The sequence below is a fragment of the Lagenorhynchus albirostris genome, chromosome 7 (assembly GCF_949774975.1).
Source record: "Lagenorhynchus albirostris chromosome 7, mLagAlb1.1, whole genome shotgun sequence".
NCBI lineage: Eukaryota > Metazoa > Chordata > Mammalia > Artiodactyla > Delphinidae > Lagenorhynchus > Lagenorhynchus albirostris.
The window spans coordinates 72819145-72837641 of record NC_083101.1 but is presented as its reverse complement, the minus strand read 5'-3'; positions in this window follow the sequence as shown (position 1 = coordinate 72837641).

Sequence of the window (18497 nt, the reverse complement as noted above, 5' to 3'; positions counted from 1 at the left end):
TTCGTTGCCTTCTCAAGGTACTTTTTTTTTCTTCCAGACACTCTAATGAGCAGTGAAATGGTGCAAACATAGACATCAAGAAGTAAGAAGGGAAGAGGTAATGGCCTGTATAACCTGAAAACTATAGAATCAGTTCCTGGGTAATTGAGTGTTGGTGGGACTTGGCGAAAGAGAAACACCAGCTATAATTCATTCAGACTTAAAAGAAACTCTCTTTCCAATATCAAAGCATAATGAAGAACTGAGCGCAAAATGCATTGCCAATTTATGATTATAGCATTCAGTGATCCATCCAAGGACTAATGCTGTATAATCATGAATATGAGGGAAGGGCATATAATGAGTACAAAGAACTGTTCTAATGGCAGGTCTATAGGAGACCAACGATTACAATTATACTGTATGGACTGACACCAAAAACACTTTTGCCTTATTTTTTAATAATTATGAATCAATTCAATAGAGTCTCTCCTATTAAGGAGGCATTGTGCTTTGGGGGGTACAAAGATGTATTTCTGCCCTTGAAAATTTAAAACAGAGTGGAGGATAGGACCATATTCTTAAATAACTTCAGTTAAGGGAACATTGTGGAAGTTCAGAAGAGTGAGTAATTAATTCAGAAAAACCCTTCCTATATACTTGCCAATTGCCTGAAGGTCCAAATAGCCTAACACATGTTAAAGTCCTTGTATAAAAGAACGAAAAGATCATAAGGAGAAAAATTATCAATCCATTCATTTAAAAATAATTTTAGTTGGAAACCTACTATGTGCCACGCATTCTGCTAGATATGAGGATAAAAAGGAATGAGATATTACCCCTAATATCAATCCACTTATTGTGTAACAGAAAATGGAGACAGGTAGAAGATATACACACTACTATGCAACTAGAAAGACTACAAATCTAAAGGACTTCCCACATATTTGTTTGTTTTATTTAATTGAATTTTCTATATGGATTGATAAAGATATAATTCTCTCTTCCATAAATTTATAGAGGCATAAACTTACAATAATTCATAAATTGTGTAGGCTAAATGATCTGAGTGCAAAATCTCAGGAGTATCTCTGTCACTGCCTAAGAACTCAGTCTACAGTATGCAGGGAAGACTGTACAGTCAATGGTTCCCAAATGTGGCTGCAAATCAGAGCTGTTTAGGAAACTTTAAAAAATTACAGATACCTGGCTCTTGTTATAGTCACTCTGTGAACCACTTTGCAAACCACTGGCCTAGGCCATAGGGAACATCTAAATTTTGCCAAGAGCCAAGAGTCACTACTAGAAGAGGGACTGGTTTTGGGGTTAGAGAGGATCAGGAATCACAGGGAAAGAAAGGATATCTTTGCACATCATCATCTAAATTCTCTCACTCAACTCTCTCCCTACTGCTTCTAATCCACCTTCTGTGCCTCTTCTATTTGTCTTCTCTTCTCCTGTGGGAGATCTGAGAGCCCCACTTCATCTAGAATTAAAGGAACAGAACGGCCATACAGGTTAACATTATTTCTGATACACTAAGAAATCTCCCTCAGGTGAAAACACTGACTATAGAAATTCACTGGGAAAAAATAGAGAGAGAGATTATTCTATACCTTCCACTAACTTCACTTGGAAAAACATGGACTTATTAAGCATTAAACAAGTGAGGCAGGTAGAGGGAGAGAGAGGGACTGGTTAACTGATTAAGGGGAAAAAATCAGCAGCATCATCCATGAGTTCTAGATTTTTTAGTAATTCAATAATTCAACAAATATTTTTGAGCATCTCTCTATAAGCATCTCTCTATACTGAATATTGAGCATTACAAAAATAGGAAGAGAGATATCTCAATGCTAGCATGATTATATTAATCACTCTGTATTTAATATTTGATTTCATTTTCATTCCTTCATTAAACAAATAATGAATAAGTATTAACCATGTACCAGGTATTTTGCTGGGGATAAAATATTGCAGGCCAAGTCCTTGCTCTCTTGGATAACACTTTCCAGTAACGGATAAAGACCACCATGGAAATTACAACATAACCTGATAGAAGCAGAAAATAGGATCATTACAAGGACACACAAAGCCAGCTTCATGAGGGTGGCAGCCAGCAGAGAATTTCTGGAATTTAGCAGCCAAAGTAAGGCCTGAAGTACATATAGGAGCTATCCAGTTGGAAAATAAACAACAAATTCTCTCAGAAAAGTGCATGCACAGTTTTGAAGGTAAGGTAATATGATATATTCGGGCAACTGCCAAATAGTTCATAGCAGAGCACGTTATGGAGAGATGTGCAAACTAGAAGGGCCAGATTTTAAATTGTGCAGTCATGTTAAGAATGTGGATTATATCTTAATAAGAAGCACCAAGAAGATTTTAACCATGAAGACTCTAAATCAGGTTTGTCTTTCAGTAAGTTCACTCAGCCTTCCAGTTGAGAAAGAATCAAATTTAGAGAGAATCAAGACTAGCACTAGGGAATCTGATCAGTTAGGAAGCCAATCAAATAATTCAGGTGACATGATGAAGGGTATGGCTTGGATAATGAATAGGAAAATGTAATAAAGTGGTTGAAACTGAGCAAGAGGTTAAAGAGGTAGCACAGAAGGGACTTGGTGATGTTTTGGATTTGAGTGTAAAAACAGGGCAAGGTGATGGTTTTAGATAAAAACTTAAGAGGAAGAAGAGGTTAGAGAAAATATTTTGGATATTTTGACTTTTCAGTGACCAGGCAGACATCCAAATCAGGTATCATATCAGTAGCGGGATGTGTGGATCTGGACTGAAGTTCAGGAGGGAGAACAAGCTGCAGATATAGGTTTGGGAAACATTAACCTATAGATAGTAATGGAAGTCATGGAAGTTAACAATATTGCCCAGTTTTAGTTTGTAAATGATGTATGATAGAAACAAAACAAACCAAGGAAGAGGACCCTCAAAATAATTAAGAAGGAGTAGCCAGAGAGGGAAGAAAATTCAAGAATGTGGTAGAGAGGAAGCCAAGGAAAGTTTATCAAGGACAGAGTGTTCAGTTGTGCCATGTACTGCTGGAAGGTCAAATGAAAAGACACTGAGGAGTCTCTGTTTGCTTAGCCTAACACATAACACTCTCTCTCTTCTCATACCTTGAAATCTATACCTATGCCCTTTCTAGTCAGAAAAATTTGTTGTTGTTGTTTTTAACTTCAAGTGGATTATTTGCATGCTTCCTCTTCCTTAGTAGAGGTCTTACTTTCTACCAATTAAAATTGGTTTTTAGTAATGCCTATTCTACAACCAACTTAAAAGGAGTGATCATGGGCTTAGGCACTAAGTAATTATTTCTCCAAAAAATGTACATTTGTCATCAGTTAGACATGCCAAGCCATGCTGAAATCCTGATGTGACTTTATAAATATAAGCTCTATGAGGGCATGGAATGAATTTAGCTTCTCCATCTTTGTAATAAACATTATGACTGGCACAAATTAGACACTCAAAATACATTTTTGAGTGAATGAATGGATGGATTAATGAATAGAGTACCTGAGGCAAAAGCTAAAATTATCTGATATTTCCATTATACAGTCTGCAAAATGGAGATGATGGATTCTGGGGAAAGAATCAACTGAAATGCAAAAATAAATATTAACTGATCTGGGAAAAACTGAAGTATAGTTTCACACTAATTAGCAGAAATAAAAATCCTCTGTCCAACCCTTAGATGCATTCATGCATATATTATCCAACAAAAGTATTTAGCTCACTAAACTCTATTAAGGATTATTAGAAAATACAAGAGAGCCAAAAATAACCGAACAAGTGACTAACGTGACAACAAACAAAATCAGCATCGACAAGGGCAAAACAGTGCCATGTGAAAGCAACAATATAAATTACTCATTCATGATAATATATTATGAATTAATGGTAAGTCCTCAGTAAATAATTTTTAGTCACTTTCTTTAAAGCACTGGTTACTAACCACCACAGTGAGTGTCATCCCACTCTCCTTTTCTCCTCTACAAAACATTAGAGATAATAACTCTAGTGCTATGATTACAGTCATTGTACTTCTTCAGTTTCCTGTTTCTTTTACAGCATATTCAATTAAGTGATCTGCGTTAATGCATATTCTGAGTAGACAAGACTACTGCTCCAATCCATAACAGAAAATAAAACTTGGAACTAAAAGGTACCCGCCCATACCCACCACCCAGGTCCCTCAACCCAAAACAACCTTACATAAGCAATTGCAAGCATCTTGGAGGGGTCTCTAGGACAAAAATAAAACAATGCCAAAGGTGAGAGGGTAGCTAGGGATGGAAGAGATACAACCCTTTCTGCCACAAGCACCAAAGGAGTCAACCAGAATACTTTAAACAATAAGTAAAATTATCTCCCTCAACACAAATCCAAAGGCACCCAGGACTTCTATTTTCCTACTCTGCCATCCCACTGGATTATTGCCTTCATCCTTTGACTTCCCTACTCATGTTGAAAGACAGTTGCCACAATTTCAGAGATCTCATGTAGATAAAATACAACTTACGGGAAATTTCTCTCTTCTACTTCTCCTTCTCCCTTTTTGGGAGATAAACATTTCCCAGAAGCCCTCCAAAAGACTTTTCCTCAAGTTTCATTATTCAAGGGTAGGTCACATGTCCATACCCTAAGTGCATTCTAAACTCAAGCTCTGCCAACAAGGACAGAGGGAGATAAGTGGTAACCAACAACGTCACTCTCTTCTTCTGGATAGATTGCTCACACTTGGCATTTTCTCTTCTCACTCTCATTTCTCCCACTCGACTTTTCTAAGCTGACTTCACTTTCTTTTATACAAACCTGACTAAAGGTGGTATTTTGTCTCATGTTGAGTTTCTATATTAATAGTATTGCAATTTCCCTGTGTAAAATATTTTGTCTTTTGGATATTTAGATTGATTGTGATTGATTACGCTTACTAATAACATATGAAAGTAAGAAGGCTTAATTGCACAAGCAAGAGAAAAGCTATTCTTGTACATACTAAACTGATTTCTTCTGTTGGCTAAATGGACCATGAATATTTTCAGTGGTTTTAATAACATTTTATTTACAAAGTTCTGAATTTTGGGTAAAAGAAAGTAAAAAGCTTAATATGTCCAGAGTGTATAAAATCAAAAATCTTATCTATAGTCTTGCTACTTTAAATTAATGACAAAAAGAACTAATCTACATTTTTGGTACATTAGCATTGCTCTCTACACTAAATACTGAAGACTCCCTCATGTCTGTTCTTAAAAAGGATCCAGTCTATAAAGCAGAGAGGTTTTGTAACACAAAAAGCAAAAGAATGTCAGAGGTACTCTAAAATCATATAATTTTTAAACTTGGAAGTGACTACTAGTCTAAACCCCTTGTTTCACAGATAAGAAAATGGAAACTCTGAGATATGAAACCCAGGATCACTCAATAACTAGGAAACAGAGCTGAGATTTTAAGTTGTCTAACTGAAATTTCTACTTTTTTCCCTACTTCAGATTTGCCCTTTACACTAGCACTTAAGTAAATTCTCAAATTTCAATCTAAAAACTAAATGCAGATAGATTAAGGCAATTTGGTTACCTGAAAGTTAATCAGAATATCCTTTCTGTTTCAATTTTAACTACCAAATCTTCCTAAAATATATTTGTTTCCTTCCTTGTCTTATTGAAAAGATTCGACTGAATACTACTTAATGAATTCTGGATTATTTTTGATCTGGAAGATCTTGATACCTTCATAAAATGGTTCTGTGACTAGATTTTGAGTTTATAAAGTTAAGCTGGATTTTTTATTATTGCCCCTAGATCATTTCTTGGACAATGCTAAGTTGATCAGTTTTATGTTCATGTAGTTATTTTGCTTCTAAAAGAAAGATATGAGCTCTTTTCTTTAGATGTCCATCTTTGTGTTAAATAAGATGTCAAGCACAGAAAATAATTCTGATTGGGATTTTTTATGTATTTTTATTTTGATTTTTCCATGGTTCTAATATCGTCCAGTTTGAGGAAGTGACAGATCAATGATGAATGATTTGAAGATATGAAAGATTTAGTCACTGTTCTAATTCTCTGACCTGATGATCCAAGACCAGCATCAATAAAGGGCATCAGGAAGCCTCCCAAGGGTTTACTGAGGGGAGGAAAAGAGCTTTCCTCTTCTTTTGCACAGAAAAGCACATAGCCCTTCTGCTCTGCCTTCCTCAAAATGAAGCCAGTTGTGGGAACATTTCAGCATTCTTCTAGAAGTGGAACAATTATTCTTGCACACATGCCCATCATTTCCTGTGCTTCTTAGTGAACCAGTTGTGGAAATACCTAGGCTGGTAGCTTCAAGGGATGCAGATTCAGAAATAACTTCTCTTCCCTAACTCCACTCATAGTTAAGGAGAGTCAGGTTGGGTAGGACAGGATAAAATAGTATATAGAGCAGGGCAGAATATAAGACTTGATAAACTGTGAAGAATTCCAAAACTATGCTCTCCAAAAACTGTGCAAACTTTTCTGTGCAAAAGAAGAGGAAAGCACTTTTCCTCCCCTCAATAAACCCTTGGGAGGCTTCCTGATGCCCTTTATTAATGCTGGTCTTGGATCATCAGGTCAGAGAATTAGAACACTGACTAAATCTTTCATATCCTCAAATCATTCATCATTGATCTGCCACTTCTTCAAACTGGATGATATCAGAACCATGGGAAAAAAAATTTTCTCAAAATATATAATTTAGTCAATAAATAGTATTTAAAATAAGCATGAATACACTTATTTTAAATACTGATTCCTTATTAAAATTTTGCCCTCCATGCTTTCACTATGGGACTTACCTATAGAAAAGACAGACTTAAAATTAAGTCCTCTTCTTATTTTACTTACAAAACATAAATAAGGTATAAGATGCATCTGTTTCAGATTAATTACAGTATAAGATGAATACTGTTTTAGAAACAATTTAGCATATCTCAGCAAAATGAAAATGAAAAATAATGGTATCATCATTTCCAAACTATAGGTAATGTGACTAAGTACCAATGTGGCTGAATCATCATCATCAACTTAGATGACTAAACACCTACTGAGCCCTTGATATCATTCAAGATATCATGAGTTCCACAAACTATGACTTCACTTTTAAGATACTGCCTCAAATAAACTCAATAGGATTCATTGACATAGAACTTCCATTAGCTCTGAATATTTTTAGAAGTTTTGTTCTGCTTCATAAAAGTTCTAATTTCCCATTTCTGAAAGCATGTGTTAACTCAGTAGTTTGCTCTGTGCATACTGGTACATATATTTATATATATTTTATAGCTATACCTTTATATGTATATATTTCTGTCCCATATTTGCTGGACATTTCCTAAGACATGACTGATTTTTAGATGTACATCAATAACAGCCATGGTAAAAATATATATATATGTGTTGTGTGTGTGTGTGTGTGTATAGACACACACACACACACACACACACACAATCTCCAATCTTAAGATCCTTTTAAAACTTTCCTTATAACATCCTTTAAAATACCTTTTTTAAGTGAATCTTAGGAAAAGAACATATGGTACAGGTTTATGCCTTCCCACCCTACCTCCATGCTTGGAACAATTTATTTCTGAAACAATGGTGGAAGAGAGTAGTAATCTATAAATGAGTCTCATTTAAAAACTTTAAGTAATAAATCAGTCCCTAAAAAGGAACAATTTCTTCTCTCATGATAGATATCAATAACTATCAAATCCAAGACTGATAATATGCTTTTATCAGCAACTTGAGGAGTGACATCAGCAAGATGTTGGAATAAGAGGTTCCAGCCCTTACCACCATGTAGCAACACTGATTTTGGCAACCTCCTTCAGACAAGCATATCTTCTTAAATAAATGGTCTTGGGAAAACTGGATATCCACATGAGAAAGAATAAAACTGGACCCTTATCTTACACCACACACAGAATCAAATCAAAATAAAGGCTTAAATTTTGGACCTGAAGCTGTAAAGCTCCTAGAAGAAAAGATACGGGAAAATTCCTTGACACTGATCTGGGCAACAATTTTTTAGATATGACACCAAAAGCCTAGGCAACAAAAGGAAAAACAAACAAGTGGGATTACATCAAACTAAGTATCTTTTATGCAGCAAAGAAATTCATGAACAAAATGGAAAGGCATGCTACACAATGGTAGAAAATATATTTATACACCAATTGATACATGCATATGGCAAACCGTATAGCTGATAAGAGGTTAATATCCAAAATACATAAGGAATTCATATAACTCAATAGTGAAAATAAAATAAAAATTAAAAATAACCTGATTAAAAAATGGGCAAAGGGACTTGAACAGACATTTTTCCAACAAGTGCCATGAAAAAGTACTCAACATCACTAATCATCACAGAAATGCAAATCAAAACCACAATGAGGGCTTCCCTGGTGGCGCAGTGGTTGAGAGTCCGCCTGCCGATGCAGGCGACACGGGTTCATGCCCCGGTCCGGGAAGATCCCACATGCCACGGAGCGGCTGGGCCTGTGAGCCATGGCCACTGAGCCTGCGCGTCTGGAGTCTGTGCTCCGCAACGGGAGAGGCCACAACAGTGAGAGGTCCGCGTACCGCAAAAAAAACCCCCAAAAAAACCACAATGAGATATCCTCTCTCACTAACATGAGGATGTCTATCATTTAAAAAGAAAAAAAAGAACAAATCTTGGTGAGGAGGAGGAGAAAAGAGAACCCTGGTATACCAATACATGTTGGTAGGAATATAAATTGGTATAGCCATTACAGAAAATTGTACGGAGGTTCCCAAAAAAATTAAAAACAAAACTACATTATTAACTAGCAATCCCACTTCTGGATACTCATCCAAAGGAATTGTAATCAGTACCTCAAAGGGATATCTGCATTCCCATGTTCACTGAAGTATGATTTACAGTATTCAGCATTATCCACAGCCAAGATATGGCAGCAACCTAAATGTCCATCATTGGATAAGTAGATAAAAATATGTGGCATATACCTACAATGGAATATTAGTCAACCTTTAAAAAGAAGAAAATCTTGCATTTGTGGCAACAGGTATGGTCATTATGCTAACTGAAATAAGCCATACACAGAAAGACAAATATGCGTGATTTCACTTATATGTGGACTCTAAGCAGTCACTCACAGAAGTAGAAATTAGAATGGTAGTTGCTAGGGGTTGGGGGGAGAGGAAAATGAAGAGCTGATTCTTAAAGGATACAAAGTTTCAGTTATGTAAAATAAAGACTTTCTGGAAGTTCTACAATACAGCATCATCTCTAGAGCTAACAATACTGTATCATACACTTAAAATTTGCTAAGAGTGTAGATCTTATATTAAGTGATTTTATATTATTCACACACACACACACAGACACACACACACACACACAGAGTAATAAAAGAGGCAGGAGGAAACTTTGGTTTGATGTTGATAGTTTCCCAGGTTTACACTTATCCCCAAACTCATCATTTATACGTTAAATATGTAAAGCTTTTTATCTGTTAATCATACCTCAAAAATGGTTTAAAAATAAAAATGAAATAAAATAGGTTAGCACTTTAAAAGATATGAAAACAATTTGATGGAATAATAAGATTTGGGGGCCAATGTTACATGCAGCTCAGGGGTTGTTTCCTATCTTTGTACTTGCTCTGAATTGACAGCTCATGAGTAGGAGTCCTCATTACTCTTTTACTGCTTAAGTTGGAGGTTAGAGAAAGAGAAAAAAATCTCAGAAGCAGTGAAGTTTTATTTGTTCTTCCAGTAGTATTTCCTGATGCATTTTCCCCCTCAAGAGGGAAAGTTATCCATCTTCTCCATTCAATCTAATTTGGCCATGCTTTCATTTGTTTCAAGCCATTTCCTCAAACATATTTCCTCTGTGTTGTCTTGATCTAACAAGATAGCACAAGAGAGTATTTTAATCATTAACATGGACCTGGTAGGGTGTCCCCTATATGTAAATACCTGTAGCTTGCTCAGAGGGTTTCCATCTTTAATATTCTATTTTATTCCAGAAATGTTTTTGTGGTATTAGAGGTAAAATTAAATTCCAAAACCAAGAAGGCCAAACATTTCCATTTTCAGAAGAAACTCAGCTATGACCAGCTCAGTGACTTTTACAAGGCTAATTCAACAAATTCTTGGAACCACACCTTTCTCACCAACTCACAGTTTATTTTGGGACACTACATCATTTAGGGATTTTTAACTGCAAAAAACAAAACCCAGCCCTGGCTAACTTAAATAAACAAATGAGTTTATTGGAAGAATATGGCATAGCTGGCAGAAACAAAGCAACAAAGGAAGAGCCAAAGGACTAGGTAAATAAAGCGAAGAAACAAAAGTAGTGCCAGTGACTGGGTAATAGAACCTAATAACAGTATCTCTTCAGATGCTTGCCTGGTGATGAAAGATCCCCATCAGATTTAGTCTTTGCACTTGTGTTCAAGTTTATAATTCCAGGGATCCATTTCTTGAAATTTGCTTTTAAAAATGTGTGGGGCACATCTTTTTACAATTGGCATCACAACTGTTATCTCACAATAAAGATGTTAGGACCAAATGAAGAAAACAGGTGCTCATACCAGAAGAAGGAGGAATGTATGCTGCTTCAGTTAAAAGAACATTTGTCTAAATCAAGCATAACAATTCATCTCACACCACCTCCATAGAGTACTCAAGATAGTTATTACTAAAGTTAAGGGTAAGGACACTGAGGGGAAAGGAGTTAAGAAATAGAAAATCAGGAATAAAACAGAGTTATGGCAATTTTCATTTTGATGTGATCCTCAGCAAAAACTGGTGCTTCCGTATATTATAATACTGCTTTGTACACATTGTGAGTGCAATTCAGATTCTTAGCATAAGAACTAGAACAACAAATGGAACTACCATACGACCCAGCAATCCCACTACTGAGCATATACCCTGAAAAAAACAATTCAAAAAGAGTCATGTACCACAATGTTCATTGCACCCCTATTTTCAATAGTCAGGACAAGGAAGCAACCTAAGTATCCATCGACAGATGAATGGATAAAGAAGATGTGGCACATATATACAGTGGAATATTACTCAGCCATAAAAAGAAACAAAATTGAGTTATTTGTAGTGAGGTGGATGGACCTAGAGTCTGTCATACAGAGTAAAGTAAGTCAGAAAGAGAAAAACAAATACTGTATGCTAACACAAATATATGGAATCTAAAAAAAAAAAAAGAAAAGAAAGAAATGGTTCTGAAGAACCTAGGGGCAGGACAGGAATAAAGATGCAGATGTAGAGAATGGACTTGAGGACACGGGGAGGGGGAAGGGTAAGCTGGGACGAAGTGACAGAGTGGCATGGACATATATACACTACCAAATGTAAAACAGATAGCTAGTGGGAAGCAGCCGCATAGCACAGGGAGATCAGCTCGGTGCTTTGTGACCACCTAGAGGGGTGGGATAGGGAGGGTGGGAGGGAGACGCAAGAGGGAGGAGATATGGGGATATATGTATATGTATAGCTGATTCACTTTGTTATAAAGTAGAAACTAACACACCATTGTAAAGCAATTATACTCCAATAAAGATGTTAAAAAAAAAACCAAAAAAGAACTAGAACAACAGTGAGAAGCTTCATTATTCCAGGAAAGTCTACCTTAATGAAATGTCTGTTTTAGCATATGTTACTGTTAAATGTATAAAATTGATTCAAAGAATCATAATTAATAGAGATTTAGACTAATTTTCTCATCTGATGGTTAAATGTGGCCCAGAAATAATGTTTAATGCAGTATTACTAACAAACAGTTGTGAGCACCCTGCCAATAATAATTTTCAAAAACAGCTAAAACATTGGAAGAATTGCATATGCCAGGTATTGCTTAACCACTTTGTGTATTAACCCATTATCATTCACAAGTCCATGATGTAGGACCCATCAGTACCACCACTTAATGGATGAAGGAGTTGGAACACCACAAAGTAGATACTATTATCCTCACTGTTTTACAGACAAGGAAATTAAGATCACACAGCCAATAACTGAAAAGAGACAGATATGATATGATAATAATGATGTTCAGTCTAACAAATGTTTAAACAGCCTGTATAACATATTTTCTTTCTCAATCAAAATCACTCCAGAAATCTTATTAAGACTTACTTTTCTTAGTCAGCTATTTCTTGGGTTACAAGAGTAACTAAACTTCAGCCAGTTCCCTTTGGAAATTATCCCAAATCACAAATCAGCAAGTCTGAGCTAATGAAACATTACTGCATTTGCAACCATCACTTAAAGCACCAACAGCACCAGAACAGATATAAGAATGGGTCACAGATAGCAATACTGTCAACGGATGTCATAAAACAGTTCAAAGAAAGGATATTATTGCCTAGAAAGGTTTTTTCCAGTTTACATAACAGAATTTATTTAAATACCACTGAGTCATCTCTTTAAAAGGGGGTTTCATCTGAGTCATCGCAGCTAACAAATCACAACATGCCTAACAAAACTTAGAAGCAAGTCTAAGGGTAATTGTGTGCCCTCCTGAAAACCTGGGTGCAAGTGGGGCTGAAAAAGTAGCAGTGAACTGTCATTTACTGGAACTGATAGTGTTTGATTTTTTAAAAATCAGTTTTTTGGCAAAAGTTCAGGAAATAAAATTGTACAAAATGTAGTTGCATAATATCTGGTTTTTAAAGTAACAGAGAAAGCTGTACAACTTAATGACCCTCAGGCTATGCTTCTTAGAATAATACCCTCTTAGTAGGATCTTCATGGCCAATAGTTTCAGGTTTCAACACATTAGCCAGTGCATAAAGTACTGAATACCAATTATTTACCATGGTACTGGTGTCACTGGCAAAGTAAAGGACATGATTACTTTCCACAAAGAGCTCATCCTAATCATCAAAAGTTTTCCAATATGTAACTGGGTAGGCTGAATTTCACTTAGTATGACTAGTGAATAAAATGTCCAGCATTTCCTTGAGAAGTACCCATAAAACATCTCTCACATAGGCTTCTCCAAATTTAACCTAATTTTCTTTTTGTATTTAAGACCACTAGCCAGTATTAAGTGAGACAGATGAAGGACACCAATAAATAATATAGAATATTTGTTTTGGGGGGGAACAAATTATTTTCTTACCAACAATCAGTCCCTGAAAATCTCTAAGTAGGAACTACCACATGTTTAAAAATATACATCATTAAAGCAATGAGGATTATTAAAATCAGTCATATTGTAACACAGCATTTTTTTCTGATAATTCTAGCAAACTTGAAAATGAGAATGATGTTCACTGCCAAAAGGTACTTGTCCTTTGTAACTGTAAATATTTCAGTGTAAAATAAGTTGTACAGTTTCTGTCAGTGCCAAAAACCTAGACCCTGCCTTTTCTTTTTTTTTAATTGTCTTCAAGCCCTCACTCTAGTCCTTGAGTATAAATAGGTTTTAAAAACTATTTGTTGAATAAATGAATAAAGGTAGAAATAACACAATAGATAGACACAACTGATTATGCCAAGTTAAAATACTTAAACATTGCAAAACTGTTATGCTTGGGTCAGCATCTAGTGTAGAGATGGGATGATTGTTTCTTAATTCCCACCCACTCCTCAATAAGAGATTTCTGAATGGCTAAGGAACCTGGACGTGTTAGTGGAATATTTCATTATAATGGCCGAGTAATATTGTCTTTTTTCTCCCCAAATCAAAATACATAATAGGAAATAGTAAGTTTTAAGTCCATGTTATGGAGAAAGAGTCAGGGCAGTACACATCCATCTTTTCTTATTCACCTGCAAATAAGAGTTGGACAACTGAGACTTCTAAATCAGCAGTTTCCAGTGTTCCATGGACCCTTGGGGGGCTGTCAGGTTAAACGGCATCTGGGCTTCTCACCATTACCATCCCCTCCATCAAATTTCAACAAGAAAAAAAATGTGGTTTTCATATTTTATACGTAACAATCTAAATAAAATGATCTTTGGAACAAAAAATGGGGTACTAAAAATTGGAGATCACTTATCTAAATGAGTTCTGTTTCCTTTAAGGTAGTGAAATTGAACAATTATACATTTATTGCAGTGTTACAGCCATTCAAAACATTTTGGACACTTCTCTGGAAAGTGCCTTTAGACAAGACGGTCCAAACCTTTTAGCTTCTTCTTTGATGGAAAATATTCAACTCTTAAATGCTGACAGTCTTACAAAGCAGGCAATTTATTCAGACCAGTTCTGATGTTCAAGGTAAGAGTTTAAGCTGGATAATTAATATCATGTTTGATCAAATGTGATTATAAAGCAATGAAATGTTCAGTTCCCATGTGGATGAGGGCCAGAGAGGTGCTGGAAGATGGAAAGGGTATCATTCAGCATTGCTCATATATTTATGCAAATGAAAATCCTGGATGGGAGAGTTTAGTTATAACGTTTACATGAGCAAATTATTCTAAATCTTCTGCTGGCTTAACGTGTATGTGCCTGTGTGTATGAAAGAGAGAGAGAGATGAAGAGGGAAGGCTGTTCCTATTTCCTTCTAAAGAACCAGAAAGAATTTAGCAAATGTTTGTTAGCTATCCCCTCACTAATTCATACTCTTCCTTGAATGGTCCTTAAAATCCACTGCTTCCTGCCAATGGAATCTTTTAACTTCACTGTATTGTGGTCAAGACCATGACTAATGACTCTCAGATGTAAAAATGAAGTGATTAAAATTTGCTATATGACTTTGCTGCCAATCCCACAGGAATTTTCAACAAATTAAAGGCAATTTTAGTAACAGTAAAGTCAGATACATTAAAGCAGAATTTTAATTATTAATTGAGGTTTATTAATAATGTGCATTATTAGTAGTAGGCGTTCCCATTCTTGAGTCCCTACTCAATGACATGTAATGGGTCACTGCCCCACTCAATCTCCACAACAAACCCTGCCCACAATCACATGGCTTATAAGTGGTAGAGACTAAGTGAACGCATTCCACTCGCATTCTCCCTTCATTCAGGTCTCTGCTCAAATCTTGCCCTCCTAGCCTCTGACATTCTCTAACCAGGAACAGTGTTGTTTTAATTTACAGCATTTATCTTCTCCTAACAAATCAAACATAGGTTTGTCTCCTCCATTCCCAGACTGTTAGAGCAATTTTTTTTTCTATTTTGTTTACTACTGAATTTATAGTTCATTTAACAATTTTTGGCCCATCATAGGTCCCTGATAATATTCATTAAATAAAAAATAGGTGCATGAAGAATGTCTGATGAATGAAAAAAAATGGGCAAACCACACAGATTCCTCTTTCCTTCAATCCCAGGGTTTTTTATTATTTCATACTGCTTCATAATTTCAAAGACACTACTATATATAAAATAAGGACCTATTGTATAGCACAGGGAACTCTACTCAATACTCTGTAATGACCTATATGAGAAAAGAATCTAAAAAAGAGTGGATATATAACTTCTTCACTTTACTGTACACCTGAAACTAACACATTGTAGATCAACTATATTCCAATAAAAATTAATTTTTTTAAAAGACCAAAAAAATGAAAATTAAAAAACAAAAATGGCAATCTCACTCTACCTATCACCTTGAAATCCTTATTCCCCACTCATTGCCCACCCTGTAATAACACAGGGCAGGAAGGCTAGATCTCCGACTAGAGGCTATAGGATAACATCAAGGATATCAACAATGTCTTGCTGGTATAGAGAGCCAGAACAGGATTGGAGCAGCCAATGCCCCCTTAGAGTCCTCCTCACATTTCCTAGGACTGGTGAATTAGAAAAGAAGGTTGCTATCTGAGGACAAGAGCTAAGGCTGAGTACAGAGATTAGAAAGCACTCTATGACAAAGGAAAAAAGGGAGTGGTGGGCATAAGCCCGAAACTCACTAGTATTGTCAATTTAACCCACCCAACAGATAGCAGGCCAGCCACCTGTTGTTTCCTTTCTTTTCAGGAAATGAAGATTGCCATAGAGAGAAAAATTAAGAGACATTTAAGGAACAGCAGAACTATCTTAGAAGACAACAAAGAGAAAAATTTAGTGGAGGAACATGAACTAAAGGGAAGGGACAGACAGAGACTGAAAACAAGTTTAAAAAGATAGAATATACTCAAATAGAAAAAGGAACATATTTGCAACAGGTGGCAAGACAATCAGATATTACTAAAATAGAAATATTGGACATGAAAGATAAGATTTGTGAAATAAATAATCCTGTGAAGTAGCAGAATGAATACATTCAAAATTGCATTACTTAACTGGAAGACTGGGTCACAAAACTCTCCCAAAAGGCATGAGAAAAAGACAGAGAAATAGGAGGGGAAAAATGAGAAAAAAAAGACAAGAATATTGGAGAACAGAAATAGAGGTGTCAAAGTCCAGTGGGTTGGAAAACCAAAAGAGAAAATAAAGACTGCAGGCAGGGGATAAAATAGTGATAAAAAATTATAACCAAGAATCTTTCCAAAACTAAAAAAGGCTTTATATTAAGCTTCAGTTTGATAGCATTCTATAGCACAGACAAATCTCTGTTTGTACCAAATTGTTTCACTGACCTGGGCACACAAGAAGAATACATTTTCCTTCTGTCCCCTTGTATCTAGGTGGAGCTAAATGACTAATTCCAGATCAAAGGAGCCAGGGTACAAATGACCATGTTGAACAACTACCTGCCAAACAGTTAGCTGGACTGTGGTGAGAGTAAAAAACATACCTTTACTGATTTTTAATGCCTAGATTTTGGAGTTGTATTTTATAGCTGTTAGCCTAGTCTGACTTAGAGTCATAGTGTACTGGGATACAGAATCAAAAATCACACCTAGACACAAAGAAAATGCCAAAATCACATCATGAACAAAGGAATTTTGAAAAAGTCATAGTAACATATCTCTTCAATAGCACAATATGCAAATATTGAAGGAAAATAAAATTGAACCATTATTTTAATATTTATCTGAGTTAATAAATACACATATTAGTAAAATAAGGTTTCAACATAAAAAATTCTCAGAAATTTTTATCATACATGTATCCTCTTTGATTTTTTTTTTTTTTGGTGGTACGCGGCCTCTCACTGTTGTGACCTCTCCTGTTGCGGAGCACAGGCTCTGGATGCACAGGCCCAGCGGCCATGGCTCACGGGCCCAGCTGCTCCGCGGCATGTGGGATCTTCCTGGACCGGGGCACGCACCCGTGTCCCCTGCATCGGCAGGCAGACTCTCAACCACTGTGCCACCAGGGAAGCCCCAAAAGTTTTTTTTTTAAAGATATAATCCCACAAGAATAAATAGAAAAAAAAGTTATATTGCAAATAAAAATAATTTACATTGTAAGTAAAAAAGGGATGACAGTACAATCCTAAAACTCCTTTCAATATCAACATGGGCAAAGGAATTCCTTTGGGTGAAATAACAGCTATGGTAGAGAAAAACATAATTACAGGTCTCAAAAATAACAGGTAACTTTCTGGCTGGGATAGATATTTGTTTTAGTTAATGGTAGAAAAATTTATAAACCAGAAGCATGGTAAATAAAAGTCATCAAAAATTACAGAAACAAGTCATAGCAAAACTGAAATTACAGTAAATAAGCTAAACAAACAATAGAAGATGAAGATTCTCAGTTTGAGTTTTTAAAAAACATAAACAAATCAACTCTGGAAAGACATGGAGGAAACTTAAATGAGCATTCCTAAGTGAAAGAAGTCAATCTGAAAAGGCTACATACTGCATAATTATGACAAATATATGACATTCTGGAAAAGGCAAAACTCATTATGGAGGGTAAAAAAGATCAGTTATATTTCCAGGGGTTAGACTGGGGAGAGGGATGAATAGGCAGAACACAGGATTTTTAGGGTAGTGAAAATACTCTGGATGATACTATAATGGTGGATACATGTCATTACACATTTGTCCAAACCCATAGACTGTACAACACCAAAAGTGAACTCTAAGGTAAATTAAGGACTTTGGTTGATTATTATGTGTCAATGTAGATTCATTCTTCGTAAAAAAACAGTACCCTTCTGTTGAGTGATGTTGATTTTGGGGGAGGCTATGCATGTGTAGGGGTAGGGGGTACACAGGAAATCTCTATACCTTCCTCTCAACTTTGCTGTGAACCTAAAACTGCCCTTAACACACACACACACACACACACACACACACACACACACACACACAATGTTCTCCAGAAGTGACACATTTTTTTAAAAGAGCAAGGGCATAGAATTATTGGGGGAAAAGCAAGATTTAAAAGAATATACATATACCTTTTGAACCAAAAGAATATGAACCAAAAGAAAGCTAGAAATTAATTTTAATATAAGCCAAAATATAACTTTAGATAAAAGCAAAATCATTTATTCATTCTACTAATATTTATTCAATATCAAGCACTATTCTAAACAGTGGGGCTAGAGCAAGGGACAAATCAAAATTTTTCTTGCCCTCATGCAGTTTACATTCTAAAAGGATA